The sequence below is a fragment of the Rhinolophus sinicus genome, linkage group LG09, assembly GCF_036562045.2.
Source record: "Rhinolophus sinicus isolate RSC01 linkage group LG09, ASM3656204v1, whole genome shotgun sequence".
NCBI lineage: Eukaryota > Metazoa > Chordata > Mammalia > Chiroptera > Rhinolophidae > Rhinolophus > Rhinolophus sinicus.
In genome coordinates this window covers 105,270,497-105,286,034 of record NC_133758.1, presented here as the reverse complement: position 1 = coordinate 105,286,034, position 15,538 = coordinate 105,270,497, and the positions used below count along the sequence as shown (strand labels likewise).

At 43.4% G+C, this 15,538-nt stretch overlaps 1 long non-coding RNA gene across 1 annotated transcript; it reads right to left on the bottom strand.

Moving 5' to 3' along the window:
* Positions 1–906: 906 nt before the first annotated feature.
* On the bottom strand, positions 907–15,189 carry LOC141573217 (uncharacterized). The gene is made up of 5 exons (XR_012498924.1): positions 14,937–15,189; positions 14,140–14,348; positions 11,185–11,271; positions 8,192–8,276; positions 907–1,318 (listed from the first exon to the last, which is right to left on the bottom strand). It is a non-coding gene; the product is annotated as an uncharacterized LOC141573217 (long non-coding RNA).
* Between the last annotated feature and the right edge of the window lie 349 nt (positions 15,190–15,538).

The following is a 15,538-nucleotide window of genomic DNA, read 5'->3' as shown; positions in this document are numbered from 1 at the left end:
GCAAGCTGTGCTGGTACTTCAGTGAAGTCAGCACATAAGAGAAATGAATGAAGGGAGGGAGGAAGAAAGGAAGAGCTGTATTTGCTGAAAGCAGTGGTTTTCAGACCTGGTGTCCCATCAGAATCCCCTGGGAAGCTTTTAAAAAGCCCAATACCCAGACCACACTCAACTAAAGCGAATGCTATCAGTGGAGCCCAGGCATTAGGGTTCTTTAAAGCTCCCCCGGGGAGTCCAACATGCAGACAGGGTTGAGACCCTCTGGTTTGGACAGGACCTTGTCTCTTCCAACAGATTCTGATTCCCTGGGGCGGGAGTGGGGGCTCAGGATTCTTTCTAACATACTCCCAGGTCGTATCCATGCTGCTGACCTGCAGATTACATTTTGAGGAGCAAGGGAAGAGTGTCTGATGGACACGGGCAACAGACAGTGAGCTGAGATAGCAAACCCAGACAAATCTGGAAGACAGCGAAGGTTGTGGCCAGGCGTGTGGTTTCTGGAGTTCGCTGCCTGGCAGTTTCTTACCACTATGTGACCTTGGGCTGGTTACTTAAAGGTTCCCCACCTGATAACAGAGCTACAACAGTACGTGAACCACAGGGTGGTTGAGAGGACCAAGCGGCATACTTCAGAGAGACCCTGGTACATATATGCATTATTAGTATTTTGATTATGTATCCCAACAACACGTACTGGCTTTGTGCCCTTGATAAGTTATGTAACCTCTCTGAGCTCCAATTTCCTGAAACGTAAAATGAGAAATCATAATATCCATCTTACAAGTTTGGTTTTACATGAAGAGGTATGTAAAATTCTTGGCATGATATTTGACCCATGTGCATGGTCAATAAATGGTTAATCTTCAAATGAGTTTCATTTGCATTGGGATAAATCATTGTGACCTCCTGTAGGTACATTCTCTATTTAACCATCTGCCAGGTCTCAGACTCCCCTGCCCCCACCCTCCACAGGCCCTAGGCTGTGGGGACAGATGACAGGAGATGGGAGGCTCCTCTCACTCTTTATTTCAGCACGTTATACTTCAACAGAAGGACTTGTTTTTATTACCCCGTTGCATTCACATGGGTAGGTGCCGGCAGGAGCAATTATTCTCCTTATTGCTTTACAGATGAAGAAGAAATAAACTTGGCTCTGACATGTTGGATTTTCTCAAGCAAGTCCCATATGGAGGATAAAAGCTCTTAATCTAATCAAAGCCAGAGAAAATAATTCTGGTTTCATGCTTCTTTAAAGCTTCTCATTCAAAATGCTTTGAAGACCTGCAATGTGCCAGGTGTTGTGCCAGACTCCAAGTAGAATCTGTAACAAAGGTTTGAACAAATTACTACAGGATCACAGCCCCCGGGGCCTGGGGGGAGGCAGGATAGGACGTTGCACAGAACAGGTGCTATTTAGGCCAGGCCATAAAGGTTTAAGGAGGAGTTGATAAGTGGGGAATGGGGGGAAGGTGTTCAGGAAGAGAGAACAGCATGGACACTGACAAAGAGCTGGGAAACAGCTTGGGATGTTTGGGGAATGGCTAGTGGCCATAGTGGAAGAAGATGGAGCTAGAAAGTTAGCCTGGGGCTAGATGGTGAGCTAGATCAAAGAGTCTGAAATTATCCTGTTAGCTGTGGTAAGAGGACCACATCATTCATCATCCAAATGGGTTACTTTTGAGAGTAAAGGGCATGCTAACCAGATGGAATAACAGAACACTCACCATGAAACTGCTCCAGGCTAACAGGGACCTTGCTTTGGGAGACCTCCAAGGTCTGATACTGATCAGATTTGTATATTATAGGGGGAATTCTGGGAGCAGTGCAATGGGAGAGGAGGGGGGTGCTTACAGTCAGGGAGACAGCTAGGAAGGCAGTGGGGATGGAGAGGAGAGACCTCTAGGAATGGTTTTGTCAGAAATACAATGGATTGGAGATGGGGGGAGAGGGAAAAGCAGACAGGGAGTGGCGGGGGGGGAGAGAAGGAGGGAGAGAGAGAGAGAGAGAGAGAGAGAGAGAGAGAGAGAGAGAGAAACAAAGCTGCAGTGAACAAATGGATGCACCTGTCCCCTTGAAGTAGCGTTTTGGTTTCTTCGGATAAATACCCTGAAGTGGGATTACTGGGTCCTTCATTGTCTCTTCTCATAGCCTTTGTTTTAAAGTCTATTTTGTCCGGTATAAGTATTGCTACCTCAGCTTTTTTTGTTTTGTTTGTTTTCATTTTCATGACTGGCTAGGGGCTACCTGGTAGGAACTACAAAGTGATCCACAGTAATTCACTGCCTGTGCTAAACCTGGAGGCATGTGGGAGAGGCCACGCTGCCAACCACGGACGTCTGCCACCAGTACCAGACCTGGGGTAGCTCTGCAAAAAGCCAGGACACCCCAACGCCTGCTGCCACCTGCCAACTCTCTTAAGTGTCAGCCACTGATAAAGCCTGGGACAGTACATGAGTTGGGTGAGCCAGGATTTCAGGGAGTCACTAGAGTGAGAAGAATTGTGGTCACCAGGTTCATGTAGACTCTGGTTTGGTGCCAGTGCTGAGCCTCGAGCAACTCAGCAAAAGTCTCAGAGCACACCGAGGCCAGTCATTACCTGCCTGGGGCCCATGGACTCCATTAGGAAAGAGTGTAATTTGGAAGGGGCTGGCTGCTTGCAGAGAAAGTGTCTCTGGCTGAGGGAGAGTTGGGTGGGGCAGGATCCCAGCTGAGTCAGCAAGAAGGAGCAGCTGAGTTCACCAGGCCAATCAGATTCAGATTGGGCCTGTGGGGGTGGGCTTGACATAGGAAAGATAGTGTCCACCTGTCAGCTTCACAGTAGAAAGACCCCTCAATGGGAAAATGCTGACTGTCCTCCAGTTCTGCCCCTGCAGCCACACTCCTCAGTCTGCCCCCATATGTCTCCAAGGCCCCCCGAGTCACTGTCCCTTCTCTGGAGTCCAAGGTGAGTGCCTGCGAGTGAGCGAGTCTGTGTGTGGGCCATTCAAGAGGATGCCTGGGTTTCCTGCAGCCTTTTGTCCCACCTGAATTGTTGGAATCCCCACTGTTTTTCACAGCCAGATGTTGCGGGGGTTCCTCTTCCCGGCACCAGTACTCCAGGCCAAGGAGCCTAGTGTAGTATCTTCTTAGCAGCCTGGCCTGAAAATCCATTGCCTGCTCCCCTACCCCACTTACACTCCACTCCAGCTGTCCATTCCCATGATCTTACACTGGACCTTTTCATGACTCGAAACGATTCCACCTCTGAGAGTGTAACTTCAGCACTATTTTTTCAAAACACTCACTCTTTCTCCCCATTAAGAAAGACCTCGTTGGAGTAATGTCAGTGAAAATGGCAGAATAAGGATCTCCAAAAATTCTCTTCTCCATAAAAGCAATGAGAAAACTGACAAAAATTGTCAGAATTAATTTTTCAGAACTCTGGAAATTAATCAGACTTGCAGAAATCCAGTGAGTGCTTATTCAAGTTGAATCTCATGAAGAACAGCGAGCTCAAAAAAAAGAACAACCAGCTTCACTTGCCCTGTGCCCATCGCCCACCTCCCCCAGCTCTGTGGTAACTTAATCAACAACTCACAATCACCGTGAAGACCAGCAGACTGGCAGACACTGGAGGTGGTAAACAGGACTAGAGCACCATCAAAGCCTCATTCCCAGAGAACTGTCATGATTTGATCTGTCTGGTAGTTCCCTGGAAGGTTCCCATTGCAAGGCAGTCTTTATTTGACTGATTCGGAGCTTTCCCAGCATGAAAAACCTTTTCCCTGAGACTTCTGCTAAAAATACCTAGGGGTAATTATTTAATTTCACAACTACCTGAGGCAGTGGTTACCGGTTGGCAAACAAGAGGCTAACTGAAAAGCTTAAAAGGGAAAGCTGGGAAATGAGATGCCCATAGGGACTTTGAGAAGCTGCAACATACGTCTGAGAAACTAGAAGGCCATATGCATAAGGCGATGCCCATGCCCAGCGCTATGTGTATGCTCAGGAAAGACCTGAGAAAGCTGGAAGTTCTCACTTCTATGCAAACTAACCTTTAAGTTGTGTGCAAGCACAAGTGAAGGATAAAGCAGACTTGTCGATTGCCTGGTGAAGTCATGCCCCACATGTACACATGCCAAGTCTCTGCAAAGACTGGGAGTCTTATTCGTTCCTAGCATTTAAGGAAATCTCTTCATTTTTATGGTTCTGTGGTCCTACAAAGGAGTTAGACCAGTGTCACATATGGATGAATATCTGTCTAATTATTACCTGACCATTAAGCTAAATAAGCAGAGACTTAAGTGTCAAAAAACAAACAACAACTGAAAGAAATGAAGGAAGAAATAGACAATTCAATAGTAATGGTTGGAGACTTCAATATGACACTTTCAATAATGGCTACAACAACTAGACAGAAGATCAACAAAGCAACAGAAGACTTGAACAACACTTAAAGCAACAGACATCTATAAAACACTCTGTCGAACACAATACACATTTTTCTCAAGTATATATGGAACACTTTGCAGGATAGACAATATGTTAAGCTATAAACCAGTTTAAAATAAATTTAAACATAAAACAAAATTTAAAAGATTAAAGTTATACAAAATGTCTTCTCGGACTACTACGGAATGAATCTCATCAGAAATCAACAGAAAGAAATTTTGGGAACTTAGCAATAAATGAAAGTTAAACAACACGTTCCTCAACAATCAATATCCAAGAAAATCACAAGAGAAATTAGAAATACTTTGAGAGGAATGAAAATGAAAACACTGCATACCAAGTCTTATAAGATACAACAATGATTACAGGGAAAATTTATAGCTGTAAACACCTACATTAAAAAAAAAGAGGTATCAAATTATTAATATAATCTTCCACCTTAAAATTAGAAAAAGAAGTGCACACAAAGCCCAAAGAGCATAAAAGGAAGTAAACAATACAGATTAGAATAGAAACAAAGGAAATAGAGAAAAGAAAAACAACAGAGAAAATCAACGAAACCAAAAGTTGATTCTTTGAACACATAAAACTATTATCACTCCCATTTTACAAATGACAAAACTGAGGCCTAGAGAAATTAAACAACTAGCCCAAGGTCACACTGCTAATAAGTGGTAGATTAAGATTTGAAGTCAGAGGTGGCTCCTGAACTTCTAAATTATATTAACAACTCAGCAAGCAGAATTGTCAATTCACTTACCAGAAAAGAGCTTAAATAGCCAAAAATTATCTTCCCCCATCCTTACTGCTATTTTCTCTGTATTCGCCCCTGTAATTCCCCGATGGCATTTTTCTACAATCAGCATGAGCAATCACATCATTCACTGCTCTTTTTAAAACTGAAAAATACCATTATTTCTCTAAATCTTAATGATTTTTAAGGCTCTATACTCTCAACCCAGGTGATGGTTAATTTTTATGTATCAACTTGGCTGGGCTAGGGGGGCGCCCAGATAGCTGGCAAAACATTATGTTTAGGTGTGTCTGTGAGGGTGTTTTTGGAAAAGGTTAGCATTGAATGAATAGACCAACACAGGTAGGCATCAACCTATCTGTTGAGGAACCGAATAGAGAAATGGTGCAGGAAGGGAGAATTCTCTCTCTTTGCTTGAACTGGGACATCCGTCTTCTCCTGCCATTGGACATCTCCACTCCTGGTTCTTGAGCCTTTGGACTCGGACTGAATTACACCACCAGCTCTCCTGGTTCTCCAGCTTGCAGATGGTGGATTGTGGGACTTTTCAGCCTCCATATTCACATGAGCCAATTCCTCATATATATAATATATACGTATATATACATATATATAATATTTCTTTAGGCCTTTTCCAAAAACACCCTCACAGACACACCTAAAAATAATGTTTTGCCAGCTATCTGGGCGCCCCCCTAGCCCAGCCAAGTTGATACATAAAAATTAACCATCACCTGGGTTGAGAGTATAGAGCCTTAAAAATCATTAAGATTTAGAGAAATAATGGTATTTTTCAGTTTTAAAAAGAGCAGTGAATGATGTGATTGCTCATGCTAATTGTAGAAAAATGCCATCGGGAATTGCAGGGGGGAAATACAGAGAAAATAGCAGTAAGGATGGGGGAAGATAATTTTTGGCTATTTAAGCTCTTTTCTGGTAAGTGAATGGACAATTCTGCTTGTTGAGTTGTCAATATAATTTAGAAGTTCAGGAGCCACCTCTGAATTCAAATCTTAATCTACCACTTATTAGCAGTGTGACCTTGGGCTAGTTGTTTAATTTCTCTAGGCCTCAGTTTTGTCATTTGTAAAATGGGAGTGATAATAGTTTTATGTGTTCAAAGAATCAACTTTTGGTTTCGTTGATTTTCTCTGTTGTTTTTCTTTTCTCTATTTCCTTTGTTTCTATTCTAATCTTGTTTCCTTCCTTTTATGCTCTTTGGGCTTTGTGTGCACTTCTTTTTCTAGTTTTAAGGTGGAAGATATATATATATATATATATATATATATATATATATATATATATATATATATATCTATCCCTATTGGTTCTGTTTCTCTGGAGAACCCGAACTAAAACAACACAGTACCACAAACACACCAACCTGCCAAAAGCCCAAAGCACAAAACTTACAGGTCAAACAGCAAAGCAAACTCTTTGGTGTTAGAAAAGTTGGTTACCTTATCAAAGTCTAGCATTTTCCAGTGAAAACACATCTTCTAGAGAGGAGGGTATCCCTGAAGACAAGATTATTTAACATTTGAGGAAATTTTATTTTATATATATATATATATATATATATATATATATATATATATATATATATAATTATTATTTTTTTTTAATGGCCAAAATCCAAGCCGTGGCGTGAGAAGGAAGCAAGGTGAGTGCCCTGCCTGTACATTTCCCATCCATGCAGCTAGACACATGGGAGCCTCAACACCATCAAGTGCTGCAGATGTTTCCAGAGACCTCAGTAATGAAGGAAAGTGCTGGTGATTTTACAGTCATAATTCATATTAATCTACCATGTCTTCTGTGTGGAGCGCTGTGACAGATGTTGTACATCTGACCACGGTCATGATCCACTCCAGGGGGCCTGGGGGTGACAGTTGGTTCCAGGGCATGGGAGAACCTGATGTGTCAGACGTCTGTTGCAAAGAGAGTAAGTGACTACACAGGGAAAGTCGACCTATAGGGACTTCCCTGTTCATAGCTTTTAGAGACATATGTTGAGTGGCATTTACTGCTCATTAGCTCAGACACCTCTGAGAGATTCTGCCTAAACGACTATAAATCCCTTATTCAAGCAGCATATAGATGGCTATGTATATTCATGAGGAGAGACAAAAAGATGTTGGTTTTGAAAAGAAAGATCAGCAAAGGCCAAAGAGTTTAAAGTGAAGCCCCATGTCAACTAGAGCAGGCCTAATGAGTATAACACACACACATGTGCACGCATACGCACACACCTGCCTGAGCCCTTGGCAGGCATCAGTAATCAATCATCGAAGATGATCGCTGCTGAGACAGTGATCTCTGAATCTTTTTCAACTCAAGGCTCCAGGGAGCCACCACCTGTCTTTCAGCCTTGACTCTCTCTCCTAAAGAAACTTTGTCGTCCCTGGCCTAGTTTCCCTAATTAGTTGGGGACAGCATATGAAATATTTTTAGCTGGATTCCCCGCTCTTCCTCCTGCCACCTTGCCTCAGGTTCCAGCTTTCTTTTCCCAAGGCATCCTTTCCGCCCTTCCCTCTTTATGACCCTCCACGGTTACAACGTGCCCACGAGGCACTGGCACAGTTAGGGACAACATTCAGTGTATTTAACAACTGGTTCAGCCCAGCTGCTGATCAACCAGAATGGCTCCCTGCCCAGAAACAGCCATGAAGACAGCCCCACATATGGTGTGTGTTACCTTGGAGAAGCACGGCAGCCAGCCAGAGCATTGGCATTTTCAGGCAGCGATTGAAAGATATGCTGTCTTATACACTGAATAAGAACAGAACTGTCTGGAAACTCCAAAGTACTTTTGAATTAGGGTGACTGCTCAGCCCAGATGTGTGGCTTTCATGCTGACGGGCCCAGCACATACCTTGTACTTACGGAGGGCTTGTGTGAGACATCTTCAGCATTCCTTGATTGTTGCCCCTCCCCCACAACAACCTTCTGGAATTCTCTACAGCTAAGGATTCTTCTCTGTGGCCCATGTTTTATATGGAAACATACCCTGAAGAAGAGTTGTTATTAGGAGATTTGTGCAGTTTCTTCTCAGCAGTAGGGTCAAAAAGTGCTTGTCCTTTATTTCTACCATCTGAAAAGAAAGAAAAACCTTCATCTAGCAAATGAATGATGATATCACCTGTGAACGAAACGTATCTGAGACCTGTTTCCCAATGTGTGTTCTTTGGATCTTTGGCCTGAACTTAATCCACTGATTTGTTTGTAGAAACATTGACTCCAGGATCCCAGCCCAGACCTACTGAATGGGAACTGCTAGGCAGAAGGGCCAGGACTCTACATTTCTAACTAAGGTTTGCAAACCTGGGGCTTAGAGACTTTGGCCTTCCCTTCTTAACGATGGAGTCATGAAAATTTAGAACATTAGCCTGTCGTTGTCATCTTCATAGTAGAATTCAATCACAGATAAAACATGGTATCAGATACAGAAAGAAATAGATCACCAAATACAAGGTGACAGTACTGAAGGGCAAATGAATTGTTTGTTTCTATGTCAAGGGCAAATGAATTGTTTGAAATCCAGTCAACATTGATTATTCTCATGGACACAGTGATAGATCATCAAGGAGAGATGATACCTGTCGTGAGGGGAGTCATGCGGGGTCTCTGCTCCCACTCCCTGCACAAGAACACAGGTGTTGTGCGGGGTGGCCTGCGGGGTCTCTGGTCCCGCTCCCCTCATAAGAATGTAGGATGTGGCCAGGCCCAAAAGTAACACCCATGGAGCCATAGGTAGGGGCGTCATACCACTGTGGTCTCACTGGGTTCACACGACGTGGGACCTGCTGTCTGCTTTTCTGCCAACCGACCGACGACTCTCCTCCACTCTCCTCGGCTCTGCTCCTCTACTCTCCTTGACTCTCCGTAGCTGCAGCAGTTATATTAGTGGCCAATGGCTCAATGGTTGCAGCTGACGGCCAACCAGCCACAGCTGACGGCCATCTACCACCGGAGCCAGCACCCCTCTATATGAGGCCGAGAGCCTGGAAACTGTGGGGACTCTGTCCCCACAATACCAAAAAAGGGATAATCCAGAATATTTTACATGTAGCTCTGGAATCCTCTCAGGGCCACAGTGTGACTCGGGCACTTGGTCTCACTTGGTCCCTGGTCTTGGGACCCCTTCAGATTCCCTTACACACTCTACAGACAGGAAGGGGCCCTGGTGTCATGGGTTAACCAATCCCGGTCAAGCCAGATTGTCTCTGCTAACGGTGAATCCCTGTGCCCCTAAAGTCTTTTCATGATTTCTTTTTAGGTCTCAGGGTTAAAATGCCAGTCCCCAAATAGCCATCTGTTGACGTCAAAAGTATATCCCAGATTAAAATATGTGTCTTGTAGCTTTATTTTGGGAATAGACTAGTGAGGTTAAAAGACTACGGACTTTGGGCTCAGACAAACGAAGTTCAAATTCAAACTTTGCTGGTTACAACTCAGGAACTTGATCAAGTGACTTGTCTTCCCTGAGCTTCAGATTTCTCTTATTTCAAATGCACATAATATTTCCAACCTCCTAGAGTAGCTAAAAAGATTGAATGTGATAATGGATATGAAATGCTCAGTAAATGTTAGTGTCCTTTCACTGAAGAAACTGGGTAAATTTCCAAAGCGTGGCATTATCTCTCCTAGCCAAAGTAAGTTAATCATTGACTGACAAAACCAGGTCACAGAAGACCTAGGAAACAATAACAGGGTTGTCCTTCAGCTCAGTGTTTTCAAGTTGACTTTGGAAACTTATGGACAAGTACATTTTATGTACATTAAAAACACCAATTTAATGCCCCCAAATAGGAAGGACGTAATCTCAGAGGGAAGAACAGCTGGCAATAATACACACATTCACATAGTCATACACAGACACACACCCCATGTTTACTTTTATTTTTCTCATTGGCTAAAGATCATAACTGATTGGACTTGGTTCTTGCAGGAGCCACTGTTCTAGAAGTAACACCGTATCTGTCTTCTCCGGCCACAGAACTCCATGAGTTGGTGCCTCACTCTAGAAACTTTCTGTGTGACCCAGATACAGAGGTGCCACAAATCTCTGGCAAGCCTGCATCCATGTGCTGGCCTGAGGTCAGACCTCTCCATGGAAATGGCCTGGTCACAGCTACTAATTCCAACAGCCTTTGCCAAATTCCTTGGGACAGGAAGTAGTGACAGGTATTCTGTCCATTTCACTTGTGAAAACATCTAAGACATAAAGGGGCCAAATGATTTTTTTAATTCACATTGTTTTAGTGGTGAAAATAGGATGTGAAACCATATTTTAAAGCTGGAACCAATGCTCAAAGATTTGAGGGCAATTTACCAGCCCCCTCTCCATCCTATAGGTGAGACAAATAGAGCAAGCAGGGCATTGTAAATCTGCCCGTGTCAATGGCATTGATCCTTTTTTATTTTTTAAATTTCCAAGAATATGTGTACTCTACAAGCCAATTATTTAAAGAAAAGGTCACATATGAGTGATTTTTTATTAAAGATATAAACATGAATATTTATTTAAAGAACATAACAGAATTTTGAAAGCTAGTAAAATCACAAGCATCATAAAATCTAAAACCATATATATGTATTAATTAAATGGCTGACATACTTCTAGACCTTTTTTTTTTTTTTAACACATGAGGAGTTTGGGAATTATTGATGTCAAAATAAAGTTGCATTTAAATCAACGAGTTCCAGTATCCACCGAGGAGTGAAGTGGGGGAAGGGAGCAAATCTGTCTACAGAGGAGGAAAACTGAGGCCCAGAAAGGCCAAAATGAATTGACGGACAAAAATTGGATTCTGGTCCACATTCTGCCAAAACTTCACGGTGAGATGGGAGCAAGTCTCAACTTTCCTACCTCAGCCTAACGTCCCTACTATCCTGCTTCATATTCTAAGGTTTGTGGTCACCAACATGTTTGCCCAAATGCAAAGTAAAATGCTTTGCATTTATGTAAAGAAAGATTTCAGAGTGAGTCAAAGCCTTACTGTTGATACATATAGGCCAAGCTGGTCCATTTGGGAGTAATGATGTTTTCTGCCACTGGTGTCTGTCCTTCAAGAGCCAGGTGAGCACTGCAAATAGAGATGAGAGACACGTTTTACCTGTTCAGAAAGGTCTGTCCTCCATCAGCACGTGCCATGACCTGAGATTCCCACCATTTGCCTCTTTTCTTGGCTAAGACAGTGCTTTCATTCATTTGCTCATCCATGCCCAACAGTTACTGACTGAGCTCCTCCCTGGGCAGGTACTGGGTGTACAGTGACGCAGGGCTGTCGTGGATCTTATCATCCACTGGGGGAGACGGACATTAAACAATTACTTTTTGGGCTTGGTGATAACATCTAAGAAGGAAAAGAACAGAGCAAGGGTTCAGCGGGGGTAGGGGACTTTGAAGCTGAGATTGAAGGGTGGGAAAGAGTTGGTAGAGGGCTGTGTGGAGGAAGGGTTCTTCTGGACAGTGGCGGCAGCACTGGCCATAGGCCAGGGCCCCGGGCAGGGAAAGAATGTGGTGAGAATTGCCCTTGAGGCTGAAGCAGAGCATGTGAGAGGGAAAGTTTGTAGGAAATAAATTGGAGACTTTACCAGGGTCTGGTATCTCCAAAAAGTAATTTTACAGTTAAAGAACGTTGTCTTGACTGTCACAAATGCAGCCACTAGAGAACTTGGCCTGAATGACAAAGGCCAGTCAGATTTGATGAAAGCAGAAGAAGGTGAGTCTGGAAGGGGCGCTTGGGTAGGAGCTGCATCCCATCCCAGGGGCCAAAGCGTTGGGTAGGGATGGGGTGTCAGACCTCACCCTAAGCACGGCTGAGTCACTGCCTGGGCTGTGGGCCTTCCTAAGGCTGATTAGTCAATCTGTGGCCAGTTTGCTGACTCTTCCCTGCCATGTGCACTCACCAGACTTCCGATGGATCATAAGATTCTTCATGTCATCAGAATCAGCTCTTGAGGGAACTGGGTCACATCCAGTCAGATTGTAGGTGCCCCCAAAATATGTGTTGGGATAGATGGCTTCTCTGTGTCAGAATTGCCTGCGTTTCTTTTCAAGTTTACTTAGATTGAAAACCAACCCAGACAACTACAGTTCCTTTCTCATGTGAACTTGTCCCTCATCCATGTTTTTCCAAAGAATTGCTCATTTGCTAGTTAAAAACAGTATTTTGGGTAGAGAATATTTAAGGAAATGAAATACGTGAAATCATCATTGTACCATCAAGGAGATTGAGTAGAGTCTGAAATGGGTTTCTTTCTTAATTAATACACTACGTGTATTGAGATCTATAGTATGTTCATCTAAGGAGTGGGAGAAAAGTTGGGAGTAGGTGATGGGGCAAATAATAGATTATCTTACTTCCGCGAGAGATTATGTTAAAGAAAAACCTAAAATCAGAATTTTTAATGTCAACAAAGGAAATGATAACAATTGGATGGTAGGAATTCGTACAGTTTAGGCTCTGAATGTGTCTTTTTTAGAAGTATAAAGAACACCAGAAGGGGAAGAGATAAAAGGCATTTCCTTGAGAATATATTAATATATAGTATGCATGTGTGTGTGAGAGAGAGAGCTCCTGACACATGAGCACAGTGCTGTTTCCATGGCAATAGAAGGAAATGTGTGCTTTGCCATGAAGCGGTCTTTTTAGATTCAGATACACTTACAAAGATCCAATGCTATGGGCGAGGTATTTTGAAGCCAAAAGAGAAAATTATTCTAATATCCTTTCAGATGACCCTCAAAAGGTCAGGCTGTCCTCCCTGCACCACCCTGCCAGCCACTCTCTGTGCTGGACCTGTCTGCTACCACCAAGAGGAGTTCGGTACATTTTTAACCCATGGCACTCTGTTTCCCCCAGTCCAGCCCAGGACAACCTCAGCCACTGCAACAATCTACTGCATCCCTTGGGGGTTCTCAAACCTGGCTGTAGGACAGAACTGATTTTATTATGATTGCTCCTGAAAACAAATAAACTCATAGGCTGGTATCATGAATTGGGTGTGTGTGTATGTGTATGTGTGTAGTAATGGGGGAGGGATACAAAGAATTATCAGGGAGTTTAAAAATGTGAGAAATTTGACCGTATATTCAAGGTTCTTACACTGGTAGTCCTTGATCTGGAATGTCTGGCTTCCTTTTGAGATGGTTAAAAATCAGGAAGCATTAGTTTTCACCCCTCCATGTTTATTTTGGGGCATAGGGTTCAGAAACTTTTCCTTTCTTCTGATCTCACCTTGGAGTGTAGACAAAGTTCAATGTAACAATTAATGTCCTTTTGGCCTTAAGTGAGCAAATTGATGTCTGAGGCTCTGCCCAGCTTGGGGTGATCTTTTCTGAACTTTTCCTCAAACACGCATAATGTGATTTCTAGCAGTGGCTCCTTATTGAACTTTCGTTATTTCTAATTAATTCTCACAAATAACAATAGTGCTGTTTACTTGTTTCATTTTCTTGTCTTTTAGCGGCTAGCACTTCCAGAAACAGTAATCCTGATAAATAAGAATGCCTTGAGTGTTTAAACATATTTTTGAAGAGAATAAGCTTAGACATTAATCCATATGAGTTTCCTCAAGGGAACCTTGCACTGTCCTTTCTTAACCGGCAGTCTGACATTGGCTATACAATTCACCTCCTGGCAAGCAGGAGTGTCGAGATCTTCCAGGCTAGCTCCTGATGTTCAGAACTGAATCCAGCATCAGAGTCCACTTTTCCGAGTGACCTCCCCTGAGAATAATGTTCCCTTAATAGAAGACCATTAAGCATGTAGCTGAGCAGAAAGCAAGATCATCCCTCAACTGTGAGCATTAAAGATGGTGTGTACCTCAATAAACAGCAATGTCAGGCTGAACTGGAAGTCTGTAAACGGTGACGATGGCAAGCAGAGTGCTGGAACACAGAGTCTGTCAGTAAATATTATTGATGCTCATCCCCCGCCCACACTCACCCGTGATAAAAGATCAGATGGTGATCCATCCAGTTCGTCTTAGCAGCAAAAACACTTTCTTTGCGATAGTCCGAGAGGATAAAAACACTAAGCCACGGAGATTGCCTTCCTCACTAGGTACAACTCACCCTCCTCCTACAAACTAGAGACGTGGATCAAATCCACCCCGGCCACTTTGGTTTTCTGATTTAGTATCCTACAGATGACATCTATAGGGAAAGAAAAAACCAACCGCCCTTGAACTCTCAAAATCACACTGTGTCCTAGTCACAGGGATCAAGAGCAGTTAAATAACACGTGATTTCTTTGCTTCCTTTGCTCCTTTTCTTTGCATTTCCCAATGGATTAAGATGGTTTGACTTCAGCTTGGAACACAAAGAAGCAATAGTTCCTAAAATACTTTTACTCTTTCTATGGGCTGTACTCAGTGCAATCACGAGGCCACAGTCATAAATGATGTGGCTTTGCTAGTGAGGTTCGCAAATTTGCATGACTACCTTGAATTTAACGATGTAACGAAGGAAAACAAAGACGTTATTATGCTTTCTAGTTTTATAACTGCCTTGCTTTCTGTTGAGTCATTGCTAAGTATAGTGCATCCCTAGCTAGCACCATTTCTCAGTGTTTTAAATCACCATTCACGAGTTCCTAGGTCATGTTCTGCTTTTACGAAAACAGTTTTCTTTTCACCAGGTTTCAGGTGGTGTACTGATTTGGTAAAGCTGTGGTGTGGCAGATTCCGTGCAGAATCTGACCTCTTCTCACCATCACAGCGGAGCGAGCCTCATCTCTCTTACCTGGATCTCTGCAGTGGCCTCCTGACCTACCTCCCTGCCTCCATCCTTGCCGCCTTAGGCTCCATTCTCAAAACAGCAGCCAGGGCAGTCCTCTAAACACAGAAGTTAGCACAGGCTGCTGCTCGGCTCAGCGCCTGGTTGGACTCTCCATCTGACTCAGAGTGAAAGTCAAAGGCTGTGCAATGGCCCATGAGGCCCGCCATGACCTGGCTCCCACGTGACACATCTATGGCTCGCCACTGGGGTCACTGTTCTGGCCACACTGCTTCCTTCTCTTCTTTGAACACACAATCCATTGCCTGTTCCCTCTGCCTGGAATGCTCTCCCCTGTGTAAGGGCAGGGTTATTGCCTCATTTCCTTCAATGTTTGCACTTCAATGTCACCTTCTCAACGAGACCACCTACCCCCACTCCAGCGCTCTTGGTCCCTTTTACTGTGCCCTGAGGTTTCTTTTTTCCATAGAGCTTATCATTTTCTAATAGGCCACATTATTTCCTTAAACATATCTTGTGTATAGTCTGTCTGCCCCAGTAGGATACAAGCTCCAGCAGGGCAGAGAGCTTTGTTCACTGATGTTCTTCAAGCCCCCAAAACAGTGCCT